The sequence below is a fragment of the Schistocerca gregaria genome, chromosome 1, assembly GCF_023897955.1.
Source record: "Schistocerca gregaria isolate iqSchGreg1 chromosome 1, iqSchGreg1.2, whole genome shotgun sequence".
In the NCBI taxonomy this organism is placed as follows: domain Eukaryota; kingdom Metazoa; phylum Arthropoda; class Insecta; order Orthoptera; family Acrididae; genus Schistocerca; species Schistocerca gregaria.
The window spans coordinates 652,350,359-652,377,708 of NC_064920.1; the positions used below are offsets into that span (position 1 = coordinate 652,350,359).

At 37.8% G+C, this 27,350-nt stretch overlaps 1 protein-coding gene across 1 annotated transcript in view; it reads right to left on the reverse strand.

The window, feature by feature from the left end:
* Positions 1–23,537: 23,537 nt before the first annotated feature.
* Positions 23,538–27,350, reverse strand: part of LOC126361173 (uncharacterized) — a 698,690-nt gene continuing 694,877 nt past the window's right edge. Inside the window, exon 22 of the mRNA XM_050007769.1 lies at positions 23,538–24,195. The gene's annotated coding sequence lies outside the window, so the exon portion shown is untranslated. The remainder of the gene's footprint in view (positions 24,196–27,350) is intronic.

The following is a 27,350-nucleotide window of genomic DNA, read 5'->3' on the forward strand; positions in this document are numbered from 1 at the left end:
AATATCCTACACGGCCGGGAATAGAACGCGGGCCCCCTGCATTGGAGGGCAAGCACATTGCCACTCAGCTAAGCAGGCGGACAGTGACAGTAGAAGAAAGAGGAGACAATGCCAGTGGGAGAGAAAGAGAAAAAGAGAGATGGATGAAGACAATAGTAGTGAGAGCCAAAGAGAGAGGAGATGTTAGTTGTTTTGCTTTAGGGCGCAAAAACCAACTGGGGTCATACGCGCCCAGAGCGGATGTTAACGATCTTTTCTTTTTTGGAGACCAGAGACATGTAGAATTTTTTGAAATAAATTTCCGTCTTTTGACAGTTAGTTGTTCATTTATTTTACACAACAATGGGTGCTGCTTTATATCTATTCTAAAGTGCATGTTGAAATGTTAAAATATGTCTTACCCAATTGTGACACGTCATCATTGAAGAAACATATATCTGGTCTTGTAGACCAGTTGTGGATTTTCACTGTGCAAAATCTCAGCAATATTATGCATCTGCGATCTGTTTTCATATCCTGTAATACGACGACAACTCATAAGACTAGAAATACGTTTTTTCGACCATGATAACTCACAGTATGTCAGACATATTTAAACATTTGAACATGAACTTGAGAAAGGCTGCAAAGCCGAAACGATGGCTGTGTAAAACAAGCGAACAATCAACAATCAAATGGCGGAAAGTTCTTTAAAAAGAAAAGAAAGAAGAGATATTGATGGTCAGACAGACACAGTGGCAGTAAAGGAGGAAGAGAGAGACAAGAACATAAAAGCAGTGGGAGGAAAAAAAGGAAGTGCGGTGTAGACGAAAAAGAGACGATTGAACACCATATACAGGCTGCGTGTGGAGAGGGGGAGGGAAGGAGGGAGGGATGAGGTCTGTACTGTCCCAGACCAGCGAACTTTTAAAACCTAGGCACAGGAAAGGGCGCATTAAAAGGAGAGAGTGTAAGTGAGGGAGGAGACAGCGGCAGTGGGATATATTGTAAATCAATGGGAGAAAGATGAGACACTGGGAGAGACATAGACAGTGACAGTGAAAGGCAGGTGCTGTGTATACAGGCTTCACTACAAACAGAGACTGGGTAAAAGGATATAGAATATTATGTGTTAAAAGAGCGGGAATATGTTCGCATGCTTGCCAGAATGTTCGGTGAGGAAGGTGGAATGAAGGTTGAAGTAGCTTATTCCCAACTTTCCTGTCAGTCTTTGCCTTTTATTTCTTGGACAGATTCATTTTTCAGATGGTTTATGATATGGTACTATACATTGCACGAGATACTGCTGGAAGAATTCAAGTGAGTTGACAGTTGTTTGTGTCACTTTAGAATGAATCAGAGAATGTGTATATCACCGAGCCACTATTAACTTATCCTGTGTTGCAGAACATGTGAACATTAGAGTTCCTAATTTTCTGATGTTGTAGAGGACAAGAATGTAAACATTAATTATCTACAATACAATTATCAACCATAATGCTTCGTCATCTCCAGAAGCCAGTGCTCATCACTCTGATTTTAGATGCTTTTGCTTCAGCTGTTTTTCTTATCACGGCGAAAAGTAACTACAGAAGTTATTTTGTTACTACTGGACACATGTGAAATTTGTGTACTTAGTTTTGGATGTTAAAATGAGTAACGCTGTTTTTCTGCAACAGTGGGGAAAGACAGGCTTCCTAATTACAGAAATGACACTGAAATTCAATTAGCTGTTTTTCCAAGCACATGTTTTGCATTCACATTTCTGGTTTCCACACATGTTTTCAGTCAGAATTAGAGTAGACTGCACTATCTGCAAATTTAAATAACATTTATAAATACAGAGTCCAGCACAAAACTGTATAGATTCTTTCTCAGGCTCTATCAAGATATCAATACTGACGTTCAATTTGAGTTACAAGTGTGTTGACATTGGAGCAGGCTTGAGATTTGGGCAACAAAAATGTAATGTGATGTGGTTTTTCAAGTTTGATAATGCCATTGAAGTGCAACGTCAATGGAGGCAGGAGTTTGCATCAGAACCACCAACCCGCTTAACAATCACTGAGCTGTGTGAAATTCCTAGGAATGCAACAAGATAGAAATCTATCCCAGGGATCACATATGCAGTAGCTTGCAAATAAATTATATAGCCTAGCAATTGCAATGAGAATATTGTACAATGCTACCAGTATGGACATAAGAAAAGTAGTATATCACAGCTACTTTGAGTCAGTAATAAGGTATAGAATTGTATTTTTGGGTAACTCAAACCATATGTGTTGAATATTAAAACTGCAGAAAACCATCATTAGAAATATGCACAATGTAGGGTGAAGAAAATCATATCACCCACATCTAAAATATCTAAGTATATTAAGTGTACCTTCACTATACATATGTGAGCTGATTATCTTTGTACACAGTAACCTTGATTTATTTGCAGCAAATCATTTTCACCATGATTACAACACCAGAAATCAAAATAATTTTATGCTGCCAGCCCACCATTTGAAACTTTATGCTCAAATGCCACATTATACAGGTATGAAAATTTATAACTAAGTGAAAGAAAGAGAATTGCTCAGCATAAATTTAGAAACACTGAAAAAATCCTTATATGAGAAACTACTGCAGAAATGTTACTATTCAGTAGAATTCATAAATGACAACCTGAAAATTTGAGGAGGAAAGAGCAAGTACTTCAGAATTCTTAAAAGTCTTACACTTTTGAAGAAAAATTATTAATTGCTTCATTAAGTAATTATTCAGTACTGTGTATTATATTACTAATATATTAAGCAAAATCGTAAACCAGTTTTTGTGTTTTGACACGTCTCCTGTACTTTAAGTCAAATGAAGTTGTATGTTATGAGACAATAAAAGCCAGCCGTTGTGGCCGAGTGGTTCTAGGTGCTTCAGTCCAGAGCCACACAATGCTACGGTCGCAGGTTCAAATCCTGCTGTGGGTGTGGATGTGTGTGATGTCCTTAGGTTAGTTAGGTTTAAGTAGTTCTAAGTTCTAGTGGACTGTTGACCTCATCCCATAGTGCTCAGAGCCATTTGAACCATTTTTGAGACGGTAAAATTCTACTTCTAGAAGTTTTAATTGCATGGAACAATTTGTGATGTTCACAAAGGAAGATCAGGAAGACAGTATACAGCTACAAGTCCTGCATCGTTGGCTCTCGTTTTGGAAACATTTATTAATTCTCCACAGAAGTCTGCTACACAATGTGCACTTGAAGTGGGGGTAGCGGTACAAGTACATGAAGAATTCTGAAAGCTGCAAAGTGGAAAGTTTACATTCCATGATTAGTGCACGTGATTTATGATGACGATCATGAGTGCTGAATGTAATTCTGCGAATGGTATTAGCATATAGTAACTGAAGACGAACAATTTGTGATGAAGGTAGTGTGGAGAGATGAGGTACGGAACCGTGAATTGGCAGAACAGTTTGTACTGGGCAAAAATCCATGTGTTTATGTGGATAAAGCAGTCTATCTACCAGGGGTTCATGTGTGGTGTGGACTGTCATCTAGGGGGTCAGTAGCACCCTTTTTCTTTGATGCTACTGTCACTGGAGGAGTGTACCTGGAAATTTTACGCACATCAATTTTGAGAGGTATACATGTACTGCATGGAGCTGAAGAAGAGGTTTTCTACAAACAGGATGGGGCGCCACCAAACTACCACATAGCCATACACATTTTCCTGGATGACAATTTTCTGGAGCATTGGATTGGCAAAGAGTGCCCACTGTGTTCCCTTCACGGTTACCAGATCTAACACCTATGGACTTTTACTTGTGGGGAACTGTGAAAGATAACATGTATCGACGTAAGCCATGCACGGTAGAGGAACTTCGCCAGGAGTTTACGGAGACATGTGCAGTAATCTCCACTGTAACATTGACTGTATTACTTTATTTATTTATTTATCTTACAGCTCGAAACATGTATTTAACATGCATGGGCAATGTTATTATAATTACATTTAGAATATTGATACACAATATAAAAAGATTACATGCTATTAAGTAAAATATCATTTAAGTATATTTAACATAGCATTCCTGAGGTCAAATCATGTCAGCACCATATTGTATGGGCACTTAAATATAAGACTTTTTTTTTTTACTCGCTTTTAAAAATTCTACCAGAAAGCTGTTTCAGGTTGTTTGGCAGAGAATTATAAAATATTGCTCCCTTAATGAATGGGGTATTTGTTGTTAGATTCAATTGTCTGCTCACCATATGAAAGTCTGATTTGTGTCTTGTATTGTAATCATGGATTTCCATATTCCTGTTTGTCACTTTTTTCTCTTTTTTCACTAATAATATTGATTGAAACATATATACTGCATAGATAGTCATAATATTAAACTTAATAAACAGGTTTTTACATGAAGTTCTGGGTATTACTTTTGCCATAGTTCTTATTACTCTTTTCTGCAATACAAATACTCTTTTTATATTGTATTGGCTACACCCATCCCACAATACAATTCCATAAGATAGATGGGGATACACCAACCCAAAATACGCTATTTTTATTGCTTCAATATCTAAATATTGAACTAATCTCCTTAGTAAATACAGACTAGATGTTATTTTACCGCAGACATGATCTATCTGCTGATTCCACGAAAGTCTGTCATCTATATATATCCCCAGAAATTTACATTCTGAACAGGTATTTTCCTGAATGTCCTCATTTACAACAGTATTTTTATTTGAACTACTTGTCTTAAAATAAATTAAATTAGTTCTGTTAATATTGACCCTCAGATTTTCTTTTCAACTATGTGTTTGGGCTTTTTCAACAAAATTCTGTACCACTAAATTTAGGTCATCATTACTATGTGCCCAACAAACCCCAGAGGTGTCATCAGCATACATACACTCCTGGAAATTGAAATAAGAACACCATGAATTCATTGTCCCTGGAAGGGGAAACTTTATTGACACATTCCTGGGGTCAGATACATTACATGATCACACTGACAGAACCACAGGCACATAGACACAAGCAACAGAGCATGCACAATGTCGGCACTAGTACAGTGTATATCCACCTTTCGCAGCACTGCAGGCTGCTATTCTCCCATGGAGACGATCGTAGAGATGCTGGATGTAGACCTGTGGAACGGCTTGCCATGCCATTTCCACCTGGCGCCTCAGTTGGACCAGCGTTCGTGCTGGACGTGCAGACCGCGTGAGACGACGCTTCATCCAGTCCTAAACATGCTCAATGGGGGACAGATCCGGAGATCTTGCTGGCCAGGGTAGTTGACTTACACCTTCTAGAGCACGTTGGGTGGCACGGGATACATGCGGACGTGCATTGTCGTGTTGGAACAGCAAGTTCCCTTGCCGGTCTAGAAATGGTAGAACGATGGGTCCGATGACGGTTTGGATGTACCGTGCACTATTCAGTGTCCCCTCGATGATCACCAGAGGTGTAAGGCCAGTGTAGGAGATCGCTCTCCACACCATGATGCCGGGTGTTGGCCCTGTGTGCCTCGGTCGTATGCAGTCCCGATTGTGGCGCTCACCTGCATGGCACCAAACACTCATACGACCATCATTGGCACCAAGGCAGAAGCGACTCTCATCGCTGAAGACGACACATCTCCATTCATCCCTCCATTCACGCCTGTCGCAACACCACTGGAGGCGGGCTGCACGATGTTGGGGCATGAGCGGAAGACGGCCTAACGGTGTGCGGGACCGTAGCCCAGCTTCATGGAAACGGTTGCGAATGGTCCTCGCCGATACCCTAGGAGCAACAGTGTCCCTAATTTGCTGGGAAGTGGCGGTGCGGTCCCCTATGGCACTGCGTAGGATCCTATGGTCTTGGCGTGCATCCATGCGTCGCAGCGGTGCAGTCCCAGGTCGACGGGCACGTGCACCTTCCGTCGACCACTGGCGACAACATCGATGTACTGTGAAGACCTCACGCCCCACGTGTTGAGCAATTCGGCGGTACATCCACCCGGCCTCCTGCATGCCCACTATACGCCCTCGCTCAAAGTCCGTCAACTGCACGTACGGTTCACGTCCACGCTGTCGCGGCATGCTACCAGTGTTAAAGACTGCGATGGAGCTCCGTATGCCACGGCAAACTGGCTGACATTGACGGCGGCGGTGCACAAATGCTGCGCAGCTAGCGCCATTCGACGGCCAGCACCGCGGTTCCTGGTGTGTCCGCTGTGCCGTGCGTGTGATCATTGCTTGTACAGCCCTCTCGCAGTGTCCGGAGCAAGTATGGTGGGTCTGACACACCGGTGTCAATGTGTTCTTTTTTCCATTTCCAGGAGTGTAGTAATACGATGACTGGTGTCTAATACTTTTGCAAAATCATTCACATAGCAAATTAACAAGATGGGGCCCAAGATAGAGCCTTGTGACACACCAAAATTTATATTTCTTATGTTTGATTTTCTTTTTTTGATTACCTCTCCGTTATCATACATAACTTCTGTGCATTGTTGTTTATATTTAAGCTAAGATTCTATTAAAAGCAACAGTTTCCCACTGACACCATTATAAGCAAGTTTACTTAAAAGAGCGCCATGATGGACTCTGTCAAACGATTTGGAAAGATCTAAAAACCCTCATTTATTTTCTCCATCAGACAGTGTACGAACTGTACTGCTGCAGATATGGTGCTTCGACCACTTCTAAAGCCGTGTTGGAAATCTCCTATTAAGTTATTCATATTATAGTGCTCAATTAAGACTTCTAGCATTATTTTTTCAATTAATTTATCAAACACTGAGGTTAAGGGAACTGGTCTGTAGTTCTGTGGCTGTTTTCTTTCCCCTTTTTTATATAAAGGTTTAACTATAGCAAGTTTCAGTTTCTTCGGAAACACACCTTCTTTAAGTACACAATTTATTAGATGGACTAATGGTCTGGCTAACTCACCCTTGCATTTTTTCAGTAGAAGAGGAGAAAATTCATCCCAGCCAGCTGATCTTTTACTTTTTAGGCTGTCAATTAGCTGTGTTACCTCCTTGATGGTTACTGTAGGTAGTTTACGCCTGTCCTGTTTCATTAAGTATCATTTTCAATAGTATCTATAAAGTAATCATTAAATATATTGCTAACTGTATAAGGATCAGAAAAATTATCATTATGTATGCTTAACTCTATATTATAAATAGTTGAAGCGACCGCTTATAGTTTTGTTATGTGTATAGCCACCAATGGTCGACATTTAAAGTAATGATGTGCTAAACTGAAGGTTGTACAACATGTGTGATCAATTATTAAATGTGAAATAAATGCATAAGTAATACTTTCCACTCCTTAAAGTGTGTATACATTTTCCTGGTGGACTCTGTATGTCTGCAGTTTTCATTGCATTTCATTATAATAACTTCAGAGAATGAAAACAGTAGCACACCCGCTTGGTGTGCCCTTGTTAAGAAGATGCTCTACATTTCATGCTCATTTTGCAGTGAAGTACTTCCAGCACTTTTATTACATTCCAGAGGAAGTTCAAAACAATACATTAGTGGATGCTGCTTTATTAAGAAAAATGCTTAATTTCATGGCCTCTGCTATTTCAGAAAACTAGTGGTAGCTATTATGTTATATGTTGTATAATTTTTTTACAATCAAAATTATCTGGCATGTAGTAAAACAAAAAATAGTTATTACCCACATCTCCAATTTCCCACTGCAGCTTTGAAAGAACAAACACCACAATCAGATGAATCATGAAGAAGTTTGCAAAGGTTAAATATTTTTAGAAAGAACACTCACTAGTGCCATGACACTTTCATGGTGTAGACTGAAAGAACAGTGATAAACTTATTTGAAAAGAAGTGAAGACACTTATCAGGAACCCAAGCCCACCACAGCTAGGGACCTGGATGATAGCTGAACCATGACCTACATGGCAAATGAGAAATCTGATACGGTTGTCAAACTTACAAGCTCAGCTTCAGATGCTACTCAATAATGAATTACTGTAAAATGTGTGTTTGTTTTCTAAGTTAGTTTAATTTGCTTTAACTCTACTTTCAAACAAAAGGCTAAATATTATACTGATCTGTACTATGACAAAATGCCTGGTGCTAGTAATAATGCGATATGGAGTGTGCTGCCCTCACTCATTCCCTGGTGTTCTGTACATTTCAGTGAATAGACATCAGTGCACTGTCATATAATCAGCCATTAGTTGTGTAGCAGGTAGCAGGTAAATGTGAAATAAATGCATAAGTAATACTTTTCGTTCCTTAAAGTGTGTATTGCCTGTAACACTGTCAATGGTGATTTGCAGCCTTTCTTTCAGGCAATGTTTCATCTAAAATCATCTCTGTTTCATATCGGGTGTTCAAGTTAGGTGTTAGATGGTCGGTTATAACATAAAATACATTTATCTTGAATAAATCTGTTCCTGGTTTCATCAGGAAATGATTTTCTCTTCTTAGTGTGTGCCTCCTGAAATTCAGGATTAATATTAATTGCACTGGCAACAACATTAGATCAGATGGAATGGTGTCCCAGTTCTTGCAAAGATATTTTAAGTCACTTAGTAAGCTCTCAGGTAGTACACTGATGGTAGTATTTCTAGTCTGTAGTAATTTTCTCCTCTAATCAACTGATGCCAACAACTTTTGCTAAATAAATGCTGTGATTAAACATCTGAACACCTCACATAATCCAGAACACCAGTACTACAGAACATGTTTCAGCTGGAAAATTTAACTTACTGAGAGTTTCAACAGCAATGGCAAGCTTATCCAAGTGAGGTGCAGTTGATACTGCACTGTCAACCCGAGCATTCCAATGTATTAGACATGAAATATAAGGACCCTCCAACACACTGTTTTGGAATTGTCTGGCATTGTGGACTGCTACTGAATAGGTTGTAAAAAATGTCAACTCTCTCCAAATAAAGTATCTGCTTTATGGCAAATCTCAGCTGCTTGCACACCACATAAGGCTACAACAAGCAAATGGGGAACATTTTACATGAAGAGATCACTGAACAAAATTTGTCTGAGCTCCTTTATTTAGGCCCTTCTGATATTACTTCCGCTACCTTAACTTGTCCACGGCATCCACTAGTACCGGTAGGAATAGAATGTTTCACAAGTATTGATCAAATTAAATGTGCAATAGCAATTCTTTTTCTCTCATTATAATCTATGAATTCTCAAAAACTGTTCACTTATTTCACATTTATCAACTTTATTATTGAAGTAAATATAATGCAGGATGAATGTTGTTTGCTCAATATGATTTGAATCGGAGGTTGCAGCAACAATAATTGAATAATCCATCTCATTTTGTCTTGGTTCCTAAACAGCACGCCTGACACAATGGCCACAACTGGAGATAAATTCATTCTCTGAATATCACATGGCAGTAATGCACATGTAAATGCTTTCCAGATTCTTGTAAGTCTCTGATCATGCTAATGTGTTCTGCAAGAACTTCATCCTAGTAACTCAAAGTTCTAATATACCAAGAAAATTTCCATTATTTGAATCCGCAATTTTCCGAGCTGTCCTCTGAACGCCGAGCCTGTTCGACCAAAAATTAATTTCACATTGAATAACATGAGAACTCCATTGTTACTTGGATATTCTCAAGATTAAAGTGCTACTCAACTGTTCTATAGAGGAAGAAAAGAACAACATTACCTCTTCACTTCGACCATCAGCATGGTTAGTGTGCCACTATGATGTCATTTCATTTCTTTACTTTCACTGACCTTCCAGGACAACTTTTTACAATAGAAATATTTATTTTGTGTTTACTCTTGAATCCAAATTTTTTTTTGTAAGCATGTTTTTATCATAAATTGCCTTGTGATAGGAGCATAGATACCTTACTTCTGAATTTTGTTGACAAATCTACCAACTGTAATGATGTTTCACAGCTGCTGCTGTGAATATTTGTTGGGGAAATGTTTTGGTAGGATTTCCAACAACATTTAAAGAAAGTGCTTTTTTGACTCCATCACATGGTGGTTTTAGTGCACGACTTCTAAAGAAAATATAGTGCATTCAAGATTAAACACGAAATAGAGCTGTATGCAAATGGCCTACATGGCTCATAAAAGTGGAAAGGAAGATTGGTTATGCTGGCGCTGGAGTAATGTTCTTTTATTTATTATATGATACAAACTTTATTTTACAATAGCAGTCAGGGTCATGAACAACCCACCACTGTGGCTGAGGTCGCTAATACACACCTGTAAGGTGGTGCTCAATCTGTAGGTAAGTTGGTTCAAATCCTAGCAGCGGGGGGAGGTGAAATGAGTTTCTGATCACCATACTTTGCACCAATGACCTGGTTTACATACCAAACCCACCAGGTTCCAGGGAATTTGGATACACAACCCCCCCCCCCCCTCCCCAATCCCCCCGCCTCTTGTTGATCCTGTCTGTAGTCACAGCACAAATTCCACATATTGTTTATCTTCAAAACCATATAGATGGCAAGGTCCACTGACTATTGGAGGGTGCCACTATATCTGACTGAATTTGGCTATTTATGTTCTCCTGTGCTGCCAAAAATTTCTTGAGTTAGTCAGAGAGGCATAGCAGCAACTGTTGCTCTGGATGATATCTGAATATAATGCATTGTATCATGTACATCTTGCCTTCTCTGCAGATGTGATCTCCAGAAATTGACATAGAATACAGTCAAAAGGAAGGCTTAGGTGCACTGAATCTATCTCTGCCAATGACAGGAGCCTCCCATTATAGAGATCAGCAGCCAATGGAAAGTAGTGGAGGAAATGAGACCCAGTGATAGGTTCTGTGATATCAGCTTCTATGAAGCTCCACTGAAATTTCTTGTCCATACTGAAGTCCTGCTCCAGACACTTCCTACCATAACTTTGAATATGTGAGTTGTCAGCAGCCATCAGTAAGTGTGTATTAGAAGTAATCTCAACTTTCAAACTGTGCAGTGCAAGAATGCTGATGTTTGATCCCATGTCCACCAGGAATGTGGTTCCTAATAATTTTTCCTTCACATACAAGTATCTTGAGCCTCCCTGGGAGTATATGTGAAACCAGTTCTCTGCAACCTACCTGACAACTTGCATCAGAAGTTTACAAAAGTCCTCACATCTTCGAAACACAATTCCTTGAAGCTTACATTCTCAAACCCATACATAAATGTGAGGCAAAGGCATTTTGTGTTGAAAATTCTGAGTATTCATTTCTTTACGATGGTATCAGTACCCAGAAGTGTGAACATTATATTGGAAGTGCCTGTAGAAGTATTGGAAATGTTGAAACTTGCGTAGAAGGTTGTGTCAATCACCTCTGTGGCTTGTGAAACACTACTGTGCTGATAATTTTCAGTCAACACATTTCTTGCTGTGGTCATTGCTGAGTCAGTGTCCCCAACATACAATTCTTGACTCTTCCCTGAAAGAGTAAAAATTGTAGCCCTTTTGCCATCTGGCGACTAATTTGATTTTGTGATGGTGACTGGCATTCCTTAATAGACATCTAACAAAATTTGCCTTATGCTACTTAGACATTGGGAGGAATCTATGGGTCATAAATACTATCTTTCGGCAATTTTACAATGCCAGGTAACATTGATATAAATAAATAAATAAATAAATAAATAAATAACTTTGGCATAACCAAAGATGTATGATCTTACACGAACTAAACAGATTGTGCACTCAAGTTAGTCATGCTGTAGACCATGCTCTCATATCGTTAATAGTTACTGGTGGCCTACAATCAGTGTGAACAAGTTCATTTTACAGTGTCTCTTAAATAAACACATCATAATGGTATCAATGCAAAAATTATTTGCACAAAATTATCTTCCCAGAAAGTGATATTGAAACTAAACAACTAAACCAAAAATTAAAAATGACTAACAACAAAACGGAAGATACCACTAGGGAAACTAACAAGAAACTAGAAGAATATAACCAAAGAAATTAATAAGAGAATAGAGGAAAGTGCTAGAGAAACTTAAGAATAGTTGATAAAAATTATGAAAGAAATTAACAGAAATATTCAGCTTGGATAAATGTATTATGGTTACTAACCAAAATTTCAAAGTGGTAAATGAAAATATTAATAATATAATCAAGAAACAGCAGACAGTGGTTCAGCATTTGGAAAAAAAGAGTCACCACTGGGGAATTATCTGTAGAAAATCACAGCAGAATCTTAAAATTTTAGTTCACAATTTTGGTAAGGAGACTGACACATTACAGTTTTCAGTCTCCAATGTAAATTAAAAAGTAGACAAAACAGAGACAGCTTTATCCAATTGAATATCTTTGGTAGAAATAAATACTACAGTGATATTCACAAATGTAGCTAGTACTCAAAAACAAGTCAGTGATTTTACTAACAGAGGCACTGATATCTTTGCTGAAAGAGTTGAAAAGAAATTAGATTTAAAATTAAAAGATATAATTGCTGTAAATAATAGTGGAAACAGTACAAATGAAGACTACCATTTAAAAGTTTGTACTTTACATAATTTTTCAACAACAGGTGAATTTCATCCCAAAGCTTTTGTGAAACACTTCCAAGGCCCATTACCAGAAAAAAATGGTACAAGAGGAGGAAAATTGGATATGTTACAAATAGAATGGAATGAGATGCCCTTTGATTGGGAATGAGAGCTGGCTTATCACGTCAAACTACGAAATTTATTAAAAAATTCTTGGACAAGTACTGGTCTAACAGTACTCAATGCAATGTTAGAAACAGCATCATCCAGGGAAGAAATTTCTTAGGTATTGGGTATGCTAGCTGTGAAGTTTATTTTCAAAGCTTCTGGGAGAAGACCTTATATTTAGACAACCCATTTAATGAAGAAGACCTTATTGCTGTAGTATTGTTCAAACTAACAGTGAGTGCTCAGGAAAAATTAATAGGGATATAAAAAAAGAAAACAGAAGATATTTTACAAGTTTTAGACCAGCTGGATGCAATTTCAGGGGAGGAAACATCCATTAATAGCTGGAGAGGTATAAATTGGCTATTGAGAGAAAGTGGTAATGGGAGGGAACAAAACAGAAACCATGATGAGCAGAGAGGAAGTAACAGAAATTAGAATGGGAGAGATGACAAGAGCATGGCAATCAGTTCAACAGATGTGTTAGAAGAGGTTGTAACCGAGGAGGCAATAGTAATCACAGTAACAGGTGATATTAAGAACAAAATGACATATGTAATGATGACAAGACAGAAAGAAACCATGAAGGGGTGACAAGAAAAGGGAAAACTATAAAGGAGTTTGTGCAAGGTCCAAACACAACATCAGATAAATGACAGACCATTGACTATGAAGAGGTTGATAAGTGTAAATCCTGGTCAGTTCTTTTTGAAGATGATGAAATAGATAATAAAGAGGAATAACAACTGGTTGCAGATGTGGAAATTAATGGGATTAAAGCAGTTTCTGTTACTGATACAGGTAGTGAGTTGTGTGCTGTATCAGAGGGGCTGTATGATCAAATAACAGGGGGGGGGGGGGGGGAGTTAGGTATCAGTACTTCCATTACAAGGGGTCATAATTATAGGTGCAGTAGGAGGAAAAAGTCACAAAATAAAGAATCAAGTGCCATAAGAGGCAAATGGTGAAGGAATTTTATTGGAGGTTAGTGCTATCGTGGTCCCAAATCTTTGTCTTGGACTGATAATATGGACAAATTTGTTGGCAGATCATGCAGCTTTTATGGATTTAGGGAAGCGTAGTATGACTCTTATGGTAAACAGAATTCAGAGAGAAATTAAATGTGGTAACATGGTTAGTCCCAAAGGGAAAGTGGAGGATAAGTACTACCTAAAAATAATGCATGAGTATTTTCAGTGGGAAGTAGATAAAGAGTAAGGAATTCCACAGAGAAAAGGCAATCAAAAGTCAGAGTGATGTTGGGTCAGGGAAAGTAAATGAAATAAAGTAAAGAATATTGATGTTACTGATTCAGGGGGAATACGAGAGCTAGAAAATTTGTTGTTAAAATATAACGTATGTTCTGATAGATCAGGATTGATGAAGGGAGAACCTTACGAATTTAAAGTTAAACCCCATAAGTCCTTCATGTTGAGAACACATGTAACACCAGCATCAAAAATGGAGGCCATAGATAAAGAAATACACAAGATGTTGTCTTTACAGATTATAGAGGGATCAGCCAGTGAGTACCATAACCCACTAGTTTACGTTACCAAAAAGATTTGAGAATGATAGACCAGAAGGTTTAGAGGAATTATTGCAAAAAATTGAGGGTGCTAGTAAGTTATTTAGTCTGAATCTGGCAGCTGGTTATTGGCAGATAAGTTTTTGAAGGACCATATGTAGTTAGCAGGGTGACACACACCCTAATGTAGTGGAAGTAGCACATCCAGAGCCTCGTGTAGTAAAGGGCAGATACAATATAGTTAACATTAAGAGATTCTGTGGCAATTTAAGGGAAGCCCGCAAACTCTGATGTGCCTGAATATCAGTTACGAGTCAGAATATCTCCTTAGTAAGATAATAAAGAATATACATCGCAAAAGACATGGACATGGCCATGAAATGCATTGTAAATAGTAACTATATTAAACTGCTGAGAGAGAAAGTAGTTCTAAGTATTTTCAAATAACATATGTCCAGTTTATGTGTTTGTAAATGAAAGGCAGGCACAGAATGAACCTCAAGAGGACATAGTGTGCTGGGGTATTGTGATATCAGCAAGGCCATTAAAGGGATTGCACAGGCAGTGAGAGGCTAATGACATGTGCACAGCACCTCTGGTAGCTGAAATAGCAAAGGCAGATGATTATGTGATGTAAGCAGAGACATGTCATGACTGCAAAATTGGTAAACATAGCAACCCTTCATGAAATATAGGTAAACCTAAATAATTTAGAGTCAAGAGTTAATAGCTGTTATTAAATAATCAATTTAGTAATTAAAAGAGGATAATTCTCAAGAATTAATGAAATTAATATCCTGTCACATAATTTTAGAATTATATAATAATAATTATTTGAAAAGAATTTGCTGACCCTTGAAGGTAGTAGTTAATTAAAAGTGTAGAATTTTGGCCACTTGGGCAGAACCAGTAGAGTTAGTGAGAAAAAACAATCCAGTGTATGGGAAATGTCTTTTATTATTGTTATGTTAGTTCTAAAATATGTATTTGTTTCATGTATCCATACTTGTCTTGATGATGGGAACAAGGGGAATTCTGAACACACCTACCCAGATGACGTGCCTGATGACCAGTCAGCTACCACAGATGCTGTTGGAATAAGCACAAATTACGGCCGCAACCATCAAGCAATGGAAACATGTCACCTAGGACCAACAGTTTTAGCCAGCGAATGGTAGTGCTTCTTGCCAAATAAGTGTGTCAGTGCAGTGATTTATCAAAGAACAACATTGAGTTATAAGTGCTCCATAAATTTCAATGGCAATCAGTGAAACACCATAGCAGTGTAAACATAAACAATTTCCATCATGGTTTTATGAAATGGGTTCTGTATTTTGTGTATTTACGAAAATTCTGGAAAATTATGCTGCAATTGACTCCTGTGGGACACCCAACTAACTGCTTGAAAATGTAAGCTAAATATTTGTAACAATTTTTCTAAATTTCTGTTAAAATCAAAAAAATTGTAGTATTATGACACTTGCTAAATAAACTTAGCGTGCTTGTTAAATGTTCCAAAAGCTTATTATTTGTCTTCATGAGTATACTTGAAGCATTTTCTGTAGTATGTTTCGTTCATTTTTAATATGGTATTTTGAAGGAAATTTAGGAGAGTATGGTAATGAAAACTCAAAGATTATGCAAATATTAACAATTGGAAGTTAGGTAGACTGTTTCAGTAGGTGTAAATGTAATAAGATTTCATAAACCAGTAGATTTAGCATTTTAAAGATTTCTGTCAAGCTACTAAAATTTTGTTTGAAGAGAAAAAGAATATTTAAAGTAACAAGCATAAAATAAAATGACCTATGGTGTAAAGGCTGTTCCCAAAAACTGAGATACCACACTTATAATGTTTCCAAAATTCTGATTTTGTCTGAATGAAAAAATCACTTTTTTCAAAAGAAATTACCAAAGGGGATGTGTGAGGTATTCCTTGTTCGCAGGTAAGAGCCCATTTTACTTAATTTTCAGTTTTGGAATTTCACATAGGTGAAGTGGATGTGTAAGTGGTGCAGTACGTACATTGGGCGGCAGGTAGGGGAGATGTGGGGGAACCTGCAGCACTTCACTGTCCTCCATCCTCACCATACTATCCCTCCCCCTTTCCATCCCAGCCTCCTCCCTTCCCCCACCCAGTCACCACTCCTATCGTGCACTGGCACTGCTGCTTGCAGTGTAGTTTAAGTTGCCTGAGACTGCAGTCTTGTGTATGAGTTGCATTTGCAAGGGTGTGTGTGCATATGTGTGTCTATTGTTGACAAATGCCATTGGCCAAAAGCTGTAAGTGTCAAAATCTGTGTGTTGTGCCTATCTGTGACTCAGCATCTCTGCTGTATGGTGAGTAACAACTTTCCTTCTCATAATATTGTTACATTCCATACTGGATTTTCCATTGATTGATCCTAGAAAATAATGTCACTTAGTACATTTGGGCACTGATTCTTAACTATTGTTTCAAACACAGTTATCCAGTGGGTGGGCTGAGGGTGGTACTTGGTACCAAAACCAAAAGCCAGTATGCAAAATAAAAAGTTGTGACTACAGACTAGAGCAAACTTTTTTTACTGACTGTGTTGGTTGCTGTTCTGACTGACATTATGTAGGCAACATGCAGTGTGTACGTGTTTAATTTTAATTATCACCTCAAAAAATAAATAAATAAAGTTACGTATTTTTTTCCATGCAGATACATATCTGCAGTACTCTAAAAACTGTAAACCTTGCTCTGCGGTATTGTAGCACACAGCTAGAAGAAAAAAATTAGGGCAGCCCATTGATGAAGTGGAGGTATGATGTGTCATTTTCTTTTGGCTCTTCTAACAGTGTATTGCAGTACTTGGCAATTTCAGTGTGTACCAGGACTTCAGAAACGTACCTGCAAACAAACAAAAAATTAAATATATAACTTAATTTTTTAAGTGATTGTTGAAACTGACTATAGCTTGTAGTAGTAATATTCTCTACATATTCATTCTCCTAAGGATTTAGAAAAGCCAATCTCTGCAAATTACTCTCTATCTCAGAAATACTAATCTCATACAGTCGTGAAAAAATCTGATGAGGAGCTGGGGAAATGAAAAACGAAGGTAGAGGCACATTAAATCTGGAATTTGGTTCTAATAAGGCATACAGTTTTAACTTCGTATAAATGTTCATCACAGTGAATAAACTAACATAAAGCTGCAATTCAGGCTTTATGTTGTTATGCCATTTGCAACTCAGGAATTAAGTATCAACACAGATATAAAACATATGTTTTATTTTTATGCAACATGGCTGATAGAATCTGATGAAGATGAAAGTATAAATCACAAAGTATGAGAAAATTTATTTACGATATTTATAAAATTTCAGATAAAATATATGTATGGAATGCACTTATCTACTGCATTAACACATTCATGAAAAATAATAACTGCATTACCTATTATTTTCAAACCTGTTGGTATAATGTACATTCATATTACAAAATATTGTTTTCCAGGAATCTATTATAAGACTGTACTTTATGGTGCTATAAATAGAAACAATATTTTAAACATATCTGACTATATGAAAATATAAATACTGTACATTAAATTTATAGATCTCTTGGGTTGAACTTTGTTACAAGATTACAAAATTACTAAATAGCTGTTAGAAATAACAGATCAGACAATGGAAAGATAGATGCAAACATTAGCTTTCAAATCAGTAAACATCATAATCACCAGGTACATGGAACAAGTTACAATATCTCAGCCTTCTGGAAAGATAGTAGAGCACTAAAGAACTCAAATGAGCAAAATCTTGTTCTGGTAAAACAAATACAGTTTAAACTTCAGTACGTACATATTTTTATCTGTCAATTTGATCTTCCACTATAGCCAAACACTACAGTTTTGAAGAACTGTACATTTTGGATCAAAACAGAAACAATACATCACCACTTCTTCAACTACAAGTTGATGATGATGAAATGGGTTTCTACAGAACCATACAGGAAATACTACAACTTTGGTAATAAAAGCATCGCCTTGGTGGCCCTATAATTTCTTAATATCTATTTGCGTTCTTTTTATTATCATGACAATAAAGTTTGAAGAAATTCATTAAGTTTATTTCAGCAAAGCTACTACATGGGTGAACAGAAGAGCAAGTCTGGGTGATCTCATCACTTAATTAGCATATCATTGTCGTTATTATAAAGATAATGAGATACAAACAACAAGCAAAATTTTAAAGAGCAAAGCTTAAACGCAAGTAAATGGAGGTGGGAAATCATGTCACTGTCATGAAAGAAATCATGATTATTGTATTTTCTTTTTTTTATTATTAAAAAATTCTTGTTTATATTGTTCTGCCCACAAACCCTATTTTCAAAGAATACAGTCATAGTCTTCATTTCTTATGTAACTAATAACTAGCATTCCAATGCATTTTCTGCTGCAATCACACTCTTGGAGTGGGTATTTCTGTACAGATATTTATAGAATTTCTATTTCTGACAAATATCATTCACGTTTGTCTCAAAATAATATCCTCTTCTCTAATTACAATGTGGGTTAGTAGGAGAATGTCACTTGACAGAGATTATTCCGTACATCTTAACAATCAAACTACCATGAAAGCTATCACAAAACACAAAAATATCCTTGAATTTGGACTCCAGAAGAAATGCTGAAGATAGAGAGATGAGCAAGACACTGGTACGATACTTATTCCAGTGTATTAAATGAAGGAAGCTGCACTCTGTGGCTGGGGCCAAACACACCCCCACATAATACAGATACAGAACTAATTCTATAACCAATTTTTTCACATATTGTTCATCATCACTGTAGAAGCAAAATGCAAGCTTTGCACCTACTTTAATTTGCAAGAGAGTGTAAAGTTAGCTATATGAAAAATATAATAGGAAGATAGCACACAGCTGGCTGTGAAGAATGGATATTAAGCCTGGCTTCCCTATTTTGAAAACTTGTACTAATGGGCACAGTCCAGACTTATGCCAGATTTGCCAATATATAATGTGCAAAATTTGTATGAGCTCTTCTTTAAACAGAGCAGCATATGAGTGTATCATAGACAATTCACAATTAGAAAATGTCTATACCCTTTCCTGTACTCTGGAGACAGATGTTGTATGCTTCAGTTACATTCAGATGCAATTAACATCACTAGTCTGTTCTTGCAGCACACCAGTAATACAACCAATGAAATAACCTTTATAAGTTGAGCACACAATGAAGTTCTATTGTTGTTCACTTATGCTGTAGCTCCGAACTATAAAATTACTCTAACAGACCAGAATGGAATGGAAGGCACATTTCACCTGTGAACAAGTTTAGTAACAGAGCATATAATACGTCAAAAATCCGCCTCAGTTGCTAAAAGTTACTGGTCTTTATTCAGGTTGTAACTCAACGCAGCACCTGCAGCTAACCGACCACTTTCCATGAAGTGGGGCCGGGGCTGTTCCTCAGCTAAGTAATGTAGCTTGACAGGGTACCAAGGTACTTAAGCTTTTTATGTTTGACTGTGCCATATTCTGGTATGAATTAGTTTTTTATGCTTCTGAAGAAGGCTAGATTACTCTAGCTGAAACCTGGGTAAAGACCAGTAACTTTCACAACTGAGGCGGATCTTTGATGTATTAATTTATCACAGTTACTGACAGGGCTGCAACATGTTAAAAATCCTTAACAGAGCATATGTCATTTTTAATCACAATATCATGTAAAGGATAGTTTGCTTCTCACCATATACAGGAGATGTAGAGACAGGCGCAAAAGAAAGGCTGCTAAAACATATGAGTTTTTGGCTAAAAGGATTTGTTCTAAAGCAGAAAATACATACATTCACTCAAACACAGCTCATGCATACAAGACCACTGTCTATTTCAGAAAAAGGACTTTTGGCCAAAAGCTCACATGTATAGCAGTCTTTTTGTTGTGCTTATCTACACAGCAAGTCTCCTCTGTATGCTGAGCAGCAATCTGTCCTTTTCATAACATTGTCATTATTCCATCCTGGAGTTTCCATTGTTTGATATGTTGATTTTACTAATGTGCATGGCCTCCCATTAACAGGTTACATGTTTACAATAAAAAGGATGCATTGGTTCTTACACAAAATTGTCAATTCACAAAGAAATGTTATTTTTCTATGGCTCCAGAAACTGTTTGGCATTGTGCTGCATTATTATCTTGCCAGACAAACAGACAGGTTAAAGAGCCCCTATTCAATAAATTATTTCACTTGCCAGTTCTTTAGCACAGATGACAACTTACTTTCAGATACTTTCACTGACATTTAGCTTACATTAATGTGGTAGAAATTGTAAAGAAGATTTTTAAGTATTTGAAAGCTATGCATATTTTCAGATAAGTGTGTAGCAGTAATAACTTTTTAAGCTCTTATTTATTTTAGATAATTACTTAAAATACTGTCTGGCATTTGCCATGTCATTGTATAATAAGAAAAATACATATAAAAGTTATCAGTCTCTAATCACAAATGCAAGTTCATTGTGTGGCTTTCAATCAGATCTATCAAAATGACACAGGAAATGACAGTGGAAGACTGAGGGATCTAGGGAAAAATTCTACATGGGAAAATTATCTCTAAAAACAAAGATGATGTAACTTACAAAACGAAATCATTGGTATTTTGACAGAGACACTAACAAGCACAAACACACACACAAAATTCAAGCTTTCGCAACCCACAGTTGCTTCATCAGGAAAGAGGGAAGGAGAGGGAAAGACGAAAGGATGTGGGTTTTAAGGGAGAGGGTAAGGACTTACCCTAAGGTAAGTCTTTCCACTCCCAGGATTGGAATGACTCCTTACCCTCTCCCTTAAAGCCCACATCCTTTCATGTTTCCCTCTCCTTCCCTCTTTCCTGATGAAGCAACTGTGGGTTGTGAAAGCTTGAAATTTGTGTGTGTGTGTTTGTTATTGTCTCTGTCAACATACCAACACTTAGTTACAGCATCTTTGTATATATATATATATATATTAAAAACAAAGATTCCAAGACTTACCAAGCGGGAAAGCGCCGGCAGACAGGCACATGAACAAAACACACAAACACACACACACAGAATTACGAGCTTTCACAACTGGCAGTTGCTTCGTCAGGAAAGAGGGAAGGAGAGGGAAAAAAGAAAGGATGTGGGTTTTAAGGGAGAGGGTAAGGAGTCATTCCAATCCCGGGAGCGGAAAGACTTCCCTTAGGGGAAAAAAAGGACAGGTGTACACTCGCGCACACACACACACACACACACACACATATCCATCCGCACATACACAGACACAAGCAGACATATTTAAAGGCAGAGAGTAAGGGCAGAGATGTCTGTACTTCCGCCTCGACTGACATCTCTGCCCTTACTCTTTGCCTTTAAATATGTCTGCTTGTGTCTGTGTATGTGCGGATGGATATGTGTGTGTGTGTGCGCGAGTGTACACCTGTCCTTTTTTTCCCCTAAGGGAAGTCTTTCCGCTCCCGGGATTGGAATGACTCCTTACCCTCTCCCTTAAAACCCACATCCTTTCTTTTTTCCCTCTCCTTCCCTCTTTCCTGACGAAGCAACTGCCAGTTGCGAAAGCTCGTAATTCTGTGTGTGTGTGTTTGTGTGTTTTGTTCATGTGCCTGTCTGCCGGCGCTTTCCCGCTTGGTAAGTCTTGGAATCTCTGTTTTTAATATATTTTTCCCATGTGGAAGTTTCTGAGAGAGAGAGAGAGAGAGAGAGAGAGAGAGAGAGAGAGAGGATAGCAAAGAGGGTCTTCATATTTAGGTTACATGTGAACAATAGAAAATTTATCATCAACAGTCTTAATGATCATAGATGAGTGGCCCAAAAATGTACTTTGAACACTACAGAATCATTTTTGACAAGTAATAATTGCAAATGTAATGTGAAAGAAGTAATAACACATTAGAATTCAGTAGGGAAAAAGACAATGTGGAAGTATGGTCAATCAAAAAAGCAAATGGCTGCCGGAGAGAGCTAATTTGTGGCAGCATTATGCTTTTCCATAATTAGGACACCACAAAAATGAGTACTGCAACTGTCAGTTTCTCATGGACCACCTATCTAAGATCACAGTACTACAGACTACTTAATGGCAATATGGAATAGTGTGAAGGTATAATGGTGACATATGTAATTTGCTAGACATAAACTAGTGTGTTAAGTCCAAGTTGCCATGTGAACCTCTCAATGTTATACTCTATAAAAAATATAATAAAGGAAGTAAGTGAAAGTGAACAGAATTGTAAGTGATCAATATTTGAGTGATTGATTTTGATAATGTATTTTAGCATGTTCCTACAAAGTTTTGAATTCTTAGACTTAATAGACTTTGCAGTACAAATAAACAGTCAGTCCACTAAACAGAGAAATTGTACTTAATATTCAGTACCCATACTGCGATGGGCTTTCATTTCCACACTAAAGATGAATAAGATACATTGGGCAATGCAGTTACAAAGCAGAGCATATATTGATGAAGATTGAGCTTTTAACCTGAAAAGATTATAATTACTTTCACAATAAATCAGTTCTTTGAATGTATCAGTCAATTCATTTTCTTCTTCTTTTCCCGTTTCATGGAATTTTAGGCCATATGACCCATTTCAGCTGCCACAACTTGTTGAGTAAATTCTGCTTGATAAAAATTTAAGCATGAATATTTAATTTTTTTCTGAAAATTACATTTTGTACACAGTTCAGCTGATGGTCAATGCAACATCGTAGCCAGTTAGGAAAGGCATGGAAAACCTAACAGTTAATCTATGCTCTCATTGGAAAGGTTTACTGGTAACTACTTTGTTGTTACTGTACCATAACACTTCCACTTTAATCACACATTCTCCTATATTATCTGAAGAAAAGAATCAATTTAAACATGATAATGCAGTTGTTACTATAACTGACTTATCACTCATATTACTGTCAGTTTAGGTTTCAGCTGACACATTGGATTATGAACCGATGTCCATTTTATGGTGGAACTTGATCCTGTCTATTTCTATTAATTACCAACTACTGGAGATTTATACTATCCTCCTAAACAAATCAGACAGTTGCACATATTTCATAAAAGGAACTACAAAATCATCTCAAAATTATAGTATTGCATAATATAAAAATTATCATTAATTTTTATACAAATATTTACAATTATATCACAATTTGTACATCAAGCACAATAAAGTAGAGTAGATTCATGTATTACAAATAAGCATTTTAGTTACCTCGTTTCTTCATTCTAGATTTTGCATTTAACTAATTTAATTCAGTTATATAACATGTTTTAGCAGACAAATATCATTAAAATACAACACAAAGTAAGTTCGCAATTCATAGTCTCAGGTCACAACACTTCCACACACATTACAAATCAATAACAGATGGTACTGCTATAATTTGAAACTGTATTGATAACTGCCTTCAAGTTGTTTCTTAACAGCTGCATGTCAGATCACATTATGTAACTAGAATTAAATAAATTAAAGGTATAATGCAGACAAAAATTGTAATAAAAGTATAAATATAATTACAGACTCCTGTGTGAAATTGTTCCTTTCACTGGCGTAGAGTGCAATAGTGTGGCTTAGATGCTAAATGCACAGAGAAGGTGTTGAGTCACAGACAGGCACAAAGAAAATGAATACCAGAAATATTTAAGCTGTGAGACAAAAGTCTTCCTCAGATGTAGAACTCTCATACATTCAGACAAGTCACATATACACATGGTTACTGCCTCTGGGCACTGTCTGTGACTCAATGCATTCCATCCTGGACTTTCCAATGTTAGATTCTAAATGCTTACATTTAATAAAATATTATTTCAGAGTTTATAATTATCTCCGATACATTGACATGTTTCCAGAATTTGCGACACATTAGCACTGCAAAAACACATTCAGTTCAGTTTGAAGGAAAGGTAAATGAATAATGCGCCTACAAAGATTCACCAACACAATTTTGTTAAGTTCTCTGGACAGCCCTCCAAATTTAACTGCCAGTCCTTAGGTAGTCTGTTGGCACTCTTCCTGCAAAAATTTTAAAACAATTAAAAATTTAAAATCAAAATTATTTGTGGAATTAAGTTATGCAAAATTGGTGAATGAATGAAGCATGATATATGTCTCTATAAATTTTCTGCATTGAATGAAGTAGCTATTAATTGGAGTTTTAAATTCCTTAGTGTTATTTGATGTGATGATATCTACAGCACAACAATTACAGTACAAGATGTTTCAGTTATATGGCTGGGAAGAGAAACAACTGAGCTAAAAGTACACCATGTCAGTAATATTCACAGGGAAGAATTCCGGTACAGGATTCTGAATAAAGAAATTAATGGATTTTGGAAAGCAGCAATACATGTAATTAAACCAACAAAGAAATGTAATGAAAGTAATCACTAATGAATTACTTAAGAGTATATAAGAGCCACTCACAAGAATAATTATGCTGAGGCTGATATCACACAATCTTATGAGCAGGTTGTTATGGGTAAACTACATTACTGTATGATGTGATTCCTCCAGTTCTCCCAGCGAATTTGTTGATCAAACAATCTACAGGTGTACTGCCAGTCAGGCATGTTGCCACAGGTAGATGCTTTGACAAACTGAGGTCCTGAGGGCACGCAGCTGACTTACATCCCCTACTCACACCAAAAGCCCTCCCTCTACAGTCTACATGTGAGGATGCATGTGGGCCATCGCGAGGACACTTGTGTCACCATCTGTTGTAGTGTTGATGTATTTGCAATGTCCTACCTGGTCACCAGCTCATTATGTTTGATGAAGCTCTTCTCAATTAGACTCAGCACTGGGTCCCAATACTTGCTGTGATTATAGCCACTGTCCCAATTGATAAAATTATCCCTGGTGTGAGTTTGGATGGCTTCTCTAATAACACTGTCCAACTATTTGGATATCTGGTCTACAAATCCTGGTAAATTCGTATTCCATCGCATGATTTTCTGACAAACAGTGCTCTGTGACTGCCGACTTGTCAGGCTACATTAATCGAGTGTGCCACTGTTGTTCTCAGCATCAATCTTCAATGGTGCACACTGTTTGTCCAATATATGTCTTGCTTCACTGGCACAGAATCTAATATGCCCCAGTCCATCACAAAACCAAGGTCATTCTTGACACTCCCCAGTGTTTTAATGGGTGGGCAGAAGACAGTTCTTCAGTGATGCTTTTCCTATATGCACCTATATTTTTCCAATAGCACACCAATGTGTGGTATAAAGGCTGTGGCTACCACTTCCTTCATAATTTCTTCCATCTTCATGGGTTGTTTTGTAAGGTGGGAAAAGAGTGCAGTGTTCCAGTTCATGAGGCACACTCTCTGCACCTGAGATGATGTGTGCTGTGTGTACTGGAGCTTTTAGTGCCACATTCCTTAGTGCAGGGTGGTGGCAGTTATCTGCATACAAATACAGGTCTGTGTGTATGTTCTTCCTATATATACCATGGCCCTAGGTGCTGTCAGCTCTTCTCTTGACCAGGATGATATCCAGAAATGGTAGTCTTCCTTCTTCAGTCTATGTAAGGAATCTGATGTTGAGATGTAAGGAGCACAGATGTACTAGGAAATCTAGGAGTTTGTCCCATCCTTGCCAAGGCTGGCCTGCTTCTTGTTTCTCCTGGCTGCCGCAGAATCAATGGGATGCTTGACCATAGAAAAGTCAGGCACAACTCACTAAGCATGACATCTCTTCAGGTGGACACTATGGACCGGCAGTACACCTGTGGACCGATCAACAAATATGCTGGGAAACTGAAGAATCACATCATACACTTTCACAGGGAGAAGATGTATCACAAAATGAAGAAATTCAACAATCTGTGCCACTGAAGATGTTGTTTGATGACTGTTCTTGCATTTCTGAAGAGATGTCACACTGAGCAAGTTTTGCTGAACTTTGCTAAGGTCATGTATCACATCGATTCTGGGGCAGCCAGAAGACTCAAGAACCAGGCCAGCCTTGCCTTGGTAAATGAAGTGTACACATTACATGCCAGCATCTTGAGTACAGCTCCCAAGAACTTTTTAGACAACATTCCTAACAGGCCAGTCATTTTAACTCTTGGACCTGGGAGTGGACTGATGGTGTTACCTGGGTGGCACCCAGTCCTGCCCAGGGGAAGGCTTTAGGATGTCAAACATAAAAATGTTCATGTCTTGTTGACTAACAATCCCGCAGCTGAGTGACGATGTGGTTTCAGTTCTGAAGAGGAAACTTAACTTTGCCCCACCCCAAAGTTCTCACCAGTCCCAGACTTCGCCAGTGCACGTGAACAGGTTGATGTGCAACTACTGCCTGAAGCAATAGAAGTGTGTCATGAAGCTTCTCATCCTCTGATGACAACTAAGACAACAAAGTCAAAAATTACCAGCACAGAGAGGGCAGCCATTAGAAACCCTGAAACTGTTATCTTACCCGATGTCAAAGACAATTCCACTGTCATTTTCTCCCAGAAGGTCTACAGTGAGAAGACGCAGAGCCTGCTATGTGACAATTCTTACAGGGAGAATCAACACTGACCTCACAAAGAAGCTGGAGAACAAGACCCTGGTGATTCCCAAGGAATACAAGTTATCAGAGGGAGTCATCAAGAAATTATCACCACTAGGACCTGTACCATCAAGACTTTGTGGACTCCCCAAGGTCCACAAAGGTAGGGTGCCATTACACATGACTGTCAGCAACATCTGAGCTTGTACATACTTGCTGGCAAAATAACTGGCAGAGATACTAAGTCCTTATATCAGTAAGTGTCCACATCACATCTGCAGTTATGTGGATTTTGTGAAATGCCTCAACAACTTCAGGCTGAAGGACTCAGATATTGTAGTGAGCTTTGACTTTGTTTCACCGTTCACAAGGGTGTGTCTATGGGAGTCACTAGAACTTGCTGATCAGAAATTTGACGAGAAGACCACTGACCTTTTCAGGGACGTCCTAACCTTTACATATTTTCCATTTAATGGAGAATACTATGAGCAAATAGGAGGGGTTACAAGGGCAGCACACACTCGCTAATGGTTGTGCATTTGTATATGGAGTATTTGAGACAGAGAGACTGACATCATCCAGATGGAAACCCACCTATTTTTCCTGTTAAATGAATGACATGTTTGTCGCCTTGCCCCATGAAAGGGACAAATGCCTTGACTTTCG